An 8,286-nucleotide genomic window follows, 5' to 3' on the forward strand; every position below is an offset into this window, starting at 1 on the left:
GCCGGACTGCCAGCAGAATGGACAAATCTGTCCTGGAAGAAATACAGCTGTAATGTTCCTTGGGAGCGAGAATGGCTCATCTCACCCACCTCTGACATCATGATGTCAGAAGGGACCATTCTCTGGATAAGAATATCATATGTGGTTAAGCAGAGGGTCAGCAAGAAAGGGGAAGACCCTCTAGATGGATTGACGCAGTGGCTGCAAAGATGGGTTCAAGCGTAGCAAGGATTGTGAGGATAGCGCAGGACCGGGCAGTATTTCATTCTGTTTACATTTGTTGTTGTTGTTGTTATGTGCCGTCGAGTCGGCCCGACTCATAGCGACCCCTCCTTGGGTTTCCGAGGCAGTATCACTACGGAAGTAGGCTTGCCCAACCTTCCTTCCGAGGAGTGGCTGGTGGGTTTGAACCGCCAGCCTTCTAGTTAGCAGTCAAGTGCTTTAGCCACTATGCTGTTTACATAGGGACGTGATGAGTCAGAGACAACTTAATGGCACCTAACAACCACAACAACAACAGTTTAGAATTCTTCAGCATAGATCAAGCTGTCACTTAAGATCCAGAGAAAACAACACAAATGATTAGGTGAAGATTTGTTGGAAGTTTTAGAGACAACCCCAATATTTACACACTAGAACTTGCAGAACTCTGTTTTTCTCTACAACACTTTCGCTTCCTTACTTCTGTCTTCTTTGTCCTCATCATCATTCTATCCCTATTCTCTACATTAAAGATTCCTTTTTTTTTTTTTAAAGTGAAGGCATAGATCCAATTAAGTCAGTTCCAGTCAACACATACTAGCTTAAAAATGTGGTTAGCAAATAATCAATACATGATAGTATTGCCAATCAAGGAAAAAAAGTGCATATGTTAGAAAATTTTCTTGTCACATTAAAAAGGAATAAAATATCTATAATAGATAAGCCTCACTCTTCACTGGTTGCTGCAGAGCCTCAAATGATCTGAAACTATGGATAGGAATATCCAGGCCTCCATCTTAAACAAGGAACTATATGGGTAGAGCTATGGGCTCTGAGTTACACTGTGGCCATCCTTTATGGGAAGGAACTTTTCACAGAATGGCTGAAAGGCCCAGAGTTTAAACTTGGCCATCACTTCATGAGAACTAAAGAATTAATAAAATTGGGAGATGAAATCGCACAAGGATTCATGTGATGTCTTTACTGGTAGGGTGTTGCAGAAATTCTCCAGTTCCACTCTTTCTCCATCTCAGTAGCCACAGACATTTCAAAGTAATTTTGATTGAGTACTCACAAAAGTATCAAGCATGTTTTCAGTGCCTCTAGTTTCAAGTTAAGGAGCTCTGGTGGTGCAGTGGTTCAGCACTCGGCTGCTAACTGAAAGATCAGTGGTTTGAACCCATCAACCACTCTGTGGGATAAAGATGTGGCAGTTGGCTTCCATAAAGGTTAAAGCCTTGGAAACCCTATGGAGCAGTTCTAGTCTGTTCTATACAATCCAACTATGAGTTGAAATCAACTCGGAGGCAGTGTGTTTCGATTTTTTTTCTTTTTTTGTACTTTCAGCCTAAGTTTTCTTTGCAAGCTGAAATTTCCTCATCCCTACCTCAACTCAGTCAGCCCATGAATATAATTAAGCCAACTAATTCTTCAGCACAATCCTGAGGATGCACCAGCTTAAAGGTTCCAAAAAGTATCGTGTCATGCATGTTTCAGAGACCTCATTGCACAGCTCCATGAGCACCATGAAATTTCATATCAAACAGTGCTCCCAAGGTTCCTGGGAGATGAAATCGTTTGCGTTTGGCTACTAACCCAAAGGTTGATGATTTAAAACTACCCAGTGGAGCCACAGAAGAAAGGCCTGGTGATCTGTTTCTGTAAATATTATAGCCAAGAAAACCCTATGAAATAGTTTTATTATTCAACACATGGGGTCACCATGAGTCATAACCGACTCAATAGCAAGGAGTTTCGAGACTGGAGTAGGAGAAAGAGCCAGTGCTGTGATTAAGAGCCCTATGCGCTATGGTCACAGGGGACATCAAGCTCAATTGGCATACACAAAAACATTGTTCTACTGCCTACGTTGGTGAGTAGCAACTGCAGTCTTAAAAGCTTACAAGTGGCCTTCTAAGATGCAACATTTGGTCTCTCCTCATCTGGAGCAAAGAAGAATGAAGAAAATCAAAGACACATGGATACAATTAGTCCAAGGGACTCACGGGCCACTGGAACCTCAGCCTTCATGATCCCAAGACCAGCAGAACTTGATGGTGCCTGGCTACCCCTGTTAGCCACTCAGAAAGTACAAAGTTGGAAATCCTGGATCAAGTGGGAGAAAAATGTGGGACAATACTCAAAATCATAAAAAAGACCAGGCTTATTGGTCTGATAGAGACTGGTGAAACACCCAAGACTATGGTCTGTAGTCACTCTTTGGGCCTGGAAATGAACTCACTCCATGGCTTCCAGCCAAACAATAGACCAGCCTACAAGGTGAACAATTACATCAGGTAGGTACATTTCTTAGAACAATGAACCATGGGAGATCAGAAGGGCAGCATTTGCACAGGGAGAAAGCTCAGAGAGCTAGAATGCATAGGAAAGAAGGACACAGGGAAAAGGTGACTACAGGAAGGAAAGTAGGAAAACTGTTACATTGTGGCTATTGTAGTCAATCTCATGAAACAAAATGTGTATGAATTGTTGAATGGAAAATTAATTTGCCCTTTAAACTTTCACCCATATCATACTAAAAAGTTTAAAAAAAAATCCTATGCAAGAATTTATCCTTTGGGCCTCTGCCTTCTTATGCCTAAAATGAAAGGGTGGGCTAGGGTAATCCTTGAGGTAGCTCCTTGTTTTGACATTCTATGGAGTGCACTGTGTCATGGAAAAGGAATACTGCAAACTCTTGCCTCAAACCGGATGTAGATTCTGACAACTTTCTATTGTTACTGCTCTCAGATGCTCTCATACTTTGTTAACCAAAGCAAAACTCACTGCCATTAAGTTGGTTCTGACTCATAGTGCCCCCCATTGGATTTCCACAGCTGTAAATCTTTACAGAAGTAAATTGCCTCATCTTCCTCCTGCTGAGCAGCTGATGGGTTTGAACTGCCACCTTTCTGGTTAGCAGCCAAATGCCTTTCTCACTACACCAACAGAGCTCCTTAAATGCTCTCAGATGCTCTCATATTTTGTTAGCATGTCTTTTTCCTTGGGAGGAAATCTGCTAAAAATGTCAAATTGAGGACTCACCAAAAAAGAAAGTGAGGAAGAAAGGAAGAGGGAAATGAGGGGAGAAGGTGAGGGAAAAGAAAAGAAAGGGAAGGGGAGGAAAGCAAAGAGGAAAAAAAGAAAAGAAAAGTTAAAAAAAAAAGCCAAGACTAACCAGCAAAATCTTTAGAAAACAAACAAACAAAAAAAGTTTGTTTAGAGTTGTTTGATTGTTTTGAGGATGATAAAGTGGTAACTCATGTCTATGACTCTTTGACCTCCTGGTTTTCAGATCCAACTTATTTAATGTTCAAAGTAAAATGTGGGACCCAGACAGTTTGCCCTGTGGCATCAGAGATCTGCAATGAGTTAAAAGACATCACATTTCCCCCTGCTGCTGGACCAAAAGGACTCTTTGGCCTTTTGGCCTCTATTTCCTAATCTAAAAACACAATCTCTGGAGTATCACTGGGGTGACAAATGTGAACATCAGCCATTTGCCCCAAATGGGTGTTTTGTTGTAAGAATATAGTAAGAAGCTGAGAAGTGTTTGATTTAAGAAAAGGCAAACAGCCCTTCCAAACAGGAATATTTTAGTGTCTCATGTTTTGCTAAGGAGATTTGGGAAGGGCTTCCTTCTTGTTCCCATCACACAAACTACCCCAAACTGGAGTGAGTACAGAAATCGTAATTATTACTGGAAAACGAAGACAAAATCACTTCACTGTAGATTTAGCCAACCAGGGGTACAGCATTCAAATCCATTACACTTCAAAAGAATCTCAGGAAAATTCCACTCAGTGTTCCCCAGGTCTCCACCTTCCTGGTTGCCTATCACCAACCCCCAGCGCTTCCTCCTCCTCCACCCATCCTAACTACTCCATTAAAGAACAACCACAGCTCTCTGCTTGGGCAGCAGCTAATGTCACACCTCAGGGCAGCTTCACATCTGGAAGGGAAGAGCACTGGAACGGTCATTCCAGACACTCCCCTTCCTGCCTATCTGGGATTGGGCTGGAAGTAGCTGTGTGTGTGTGTGTGTGTGTACACAAAAACACACATGCACATGTGTATCAGTGCTCTTGTGTTCCTACATGAACTTTCCATCCTAAACAAAACTAAACTCCTCCCTTTGAAGAGAGAAAGAATCTCAAGGCAGTTCTTAAAATGTGTGCCTGATAATATGTGTTATGAGCAAAATACTCTTTAGTCTTACTTCCAAAGACTGAGTCTAACAATCTTAAAGTGATTTCTTAACTGTAAGACTTCTCAGATATGTTGTGTGCAGTGAGTCTCCAAGAAGAAGATAAGACTTCCAGCATTTCTTAACTTCATTTGGCCATGGAAACTCTTTTGCCACGGCAAAACTCCTGGAACTAACATTCATCAGAATACACTTTGGAAAAAACTAACTTTGGATGAAGAATAAGGATTTTTCATTTTAATCTCAGGTTTAGATCTTTGGGGATTGTTAAAGACAGAACTGATTTGAGATACAGGTCACTCTGGAAATGCAAGAACATATTGGATGTTCAGTTTGAAGACTTATGAACCATTATGGGTGATCTCTGACTTATGATGGGGTTCCATTCCAATCATTCTATCATAAGTCACTTCTGAGATAAGCCAATTATCTAGGTTGTTTTGTTTTGTTTTCATCACCAGTTACCTTTTATCATCAGCATCTATATAAATCCAATCGTCATTTGTCTTTGGGCTTTGAAAACATTACATATAAACTTACAGATATACTTTAAAACATGTTGTGTTGTTGTTAGGTGCCATCGAGTCCACTCCAATTCATAGCAACCCTATATACAACAGAATGAAACACTGCCTGGTCCTGTGCCAACCTCACCATCCTTGATATACCTGAGTCCATCATTGCAACCACTGTGTCAATCCAAGTCATTGAGGGCCTTCCTCTTTTTCGCTGACCTTCTGCTTTACCAAGCATGATATCCTCCAGGCAATGGTCCTTTCTGACAACATGACCAAAGTAGATGAGATGAAGTCTGGCCATTCTCACTCCCAGGGAGCATTCTGGTTGCACTTCTTCCAGGCCAGATTTGTTAGTTCTTTCGGCAGTCCATGGTACTTTCAGTATTCTTCCCCAACACCACAACTTAAAAGTATCAACTTGTCTTTGGTCTTCCTTATTCATTGCCCAGCTCTCACATGCATATGAGGTGATTGAAAATACCATGGCTTGGGTTAGGTGCATCTTAGTCTTCAAAGAGACATCTTTGCTTTTCAGCACTTTAAAGAGGTCTTTTGCAGCAAATTTGCCCAGTGCAATATATCTGTTGATGTTTTGACTGCTGCTTCCATTGGTTTTGATTGTGGAACCAAGTAATATGAAATTCTTGACAACTTCAACTTTTCTCCATTTATTGTGATGCTGCTTATTGGTCCAGTTGTGAGGATTTTCTTTTTCTTTATGTTGAGATGTAATCCATACTGCAGAGTGTACTCCTTAATCTTCATCAGTATATGCTTCAAGTCATGCTCACTTTCAGCAAGTAAAGTTGTGTCATCTGCATATAACAAATGTTAGTGAGTTTTTCTCCAATCCTGATGCTATTTTATTCTTCATATAGCCCAGCTTCTCAGATTATTTGCTCAGCCTACAGAATGAACAAGTATGGTGAAAGGATACAACCCTGATACACTCCCTTCTTGATTTTAAACCAGGCAGTATTCCCTTGTTCTGTTTGAACAACAGCTTCCTGGTCTATGTACGCACAAGTACATGTCCTGAATTCCTCTTCTTCTCAATGTTATCCATAATTTGTTATGATCCACACAGTCGAAAGCTTTTACATAGTCAATAAAATACAAGTAAACATCTTTTTGGTATTCTTTGCTTTCAGCCAGGATCCATCTGACATCAGTAATGATATCCCACACTCCAAGACCTCTTCTGAATCCAGCTTGCATTTCTGGAAGTTCTCTGTCAACATACTGCTGCAATCATTTTTTAATTATCTTCAGCAAGATTTTACTTGCATATGATATTAATGATATTGTTCAATAATTTCCACATCCTGTGGAATCAGCTCTCTTTGGAATGGGTACAAATATGGATCTCTTCCAGTTAGTTGGCCAGGTAGCTGTCTTTCAAAAAACAAAAATACACACATCATAAAGATTTACTCCAACGATGAAGAAAAGTTGGATGACATTAGTATTTTGTCAATTGCAATAATAACTCCTCTGTGGAAGGTTCTAGATCATCTGGATTATCCTAGGAATGAAGATGGCATTTTTAGTCAGATAATCAGTGAGAATTGACTGTATGGTCCTTTTCTTTTTTACTTCATGTATTTTTCAGTAACATCTCACTGCTTCCCGAATCTCCCTATCCACTCTAGCAAACTGATTAACATTTGAGTCCATGTTTTCAGGCAACTGAAGCCCCTGATTTAGTTTGTAAAAAACTTCAGCTAATCCTTTCTGTAAAACTGTTAAGAATACAATGTACAAAAAAAAAAAAAGAAAAAACAGAAAAACAGTTAAGTGTGGTTTCTTGTAACTCGAATGTCTTAAGTCATGGACTACTTGTACTTAGGTCTGCTTATTCTGGCAGCCAAAAATAGAAAGATCTGTTTGTCTACTAGGGTTTCCTTATTGAAAAAGTAGGGTTTGATTTCAGAAGCCCAGGATCTCTGAGTAGGAGGAGACTTTAACATTGTCTTGGAGCCCCTTTCCCACAGACCTTTGAGGTCAATTCAACTTAAGCCCTTGCCCTCTCCTTCATCCTGAACTCACTCCTCCCAGGTTCCTTTCCATGACTTGTCAACAAGTGTATTGATGCAGTAATGTTTAATCTTTTGCAGTGGCTCTCCAAGTGTGGCTCCTGGACTAGCAGCATCAGCCACACCCAGACACTTGTTAGAAATACCCCTCCCCAGTCAGAATCAGAAACTGTGGGAGTGAGTAACAAGCAATCTTATTTTAGCAAGCCTTACAGATAATCCCATTTTATGCTCAAGTTGAGGAACCACTGGTCTTGAGGAATGCTATTTTACATTTTCACCCATTCATACTACATACATTTGTTGAACTCTTAATGTTGAGGATGTGTTCAAGACAGACAAGACCCTTAACAAGAAGGAACTTACATCAGTGGGGGAGTCGGCAATAAAAAAATAAATAAATAAAAGAATTAAAGATCATCATAAGTATTATGAAGGAAATAAATAGAATGGTAGGCAAAACAGCTGAGGGAGGCAAATTGAGGTAGGGAAGTCAGTGAGGGCTTCTCTGAGGAGGTAATATCTGAACTGAGATCTGAAAAATGAGAATGAGCCATGCATTTAAGGAGTCAGAAGAAGAGAATTCAGATGGCAGGAGAAGTAATATTAAAGCTTCTGAGGAGACAAAGAGATATCAGAGGATAAAAAAGAGGACCAAGAGGTAGGAATAAATTAGATGGTCAGCAAGGTAGGCAGTAGCCAGATTGCACAGGACTGTGTAGGTGAGGGCAGAAATTTAGATTTTATTCTGAGAACAATGAGAGTTCATGAAGGAAATCTGTAGAATCACCTTTGTTTTGGGTGCACTGCAGCAACTAGAAACATTCAGTCATCAGTTTTATTTCCATGTCTGAATCTTTTTTTTTTTTCCCCTCCATGTATGACAACATAGACAAAGTGCCCAAAACATGGAATTTAATTTCAATCAGGTTCTTCCAGAAACAAACTATCTCCCCTAGCCCTTGTTATTGTTTGCTGAGGGTAAACCAACCAGTTCACTACTTACTATGACCACACGTGCAATTTAAGCACCAGGAATATAAATCTGTAGAAGAAAAGCCTCATCTGATGTGTTTCAAGGCCACATGAAGAAATTCAAATGACTCCCCCTTCCAACCCCACTCCCAGTACTCTTCACTTCCCCTCTGCCTCTCCCACCATACATCCTTCAGGACAGGACACTCAGACTGCTTTTGAATTTATGTCTCACAAACTTTTAATTCAGTTAAACAGTCCTGGACTTTCTTCCAGTCTTCTCTGATGAGCTGTGGTGGATATATTACATAATGGTATACTACTATGCATCTCTTTTTGACTCCTTATT

Source organism: Orycteropus afer, unplaced genomic scaffold (assembly GCF_000298275.1).
Source record: "Orycteropus afer afer isolate SDZICR_OR568_19922 unplaced genomic scaffold, OryAfe1.0 scaffold00043, whole genome shotgun sequence".
Classification (NCBI taxonomy): domain Eukaryota; kingdom Metazoa; phylum Chordata; class Mammalia; order Tubulidentata; family Orycteropodidae; genus Orycteropus; species Orycteropus afer.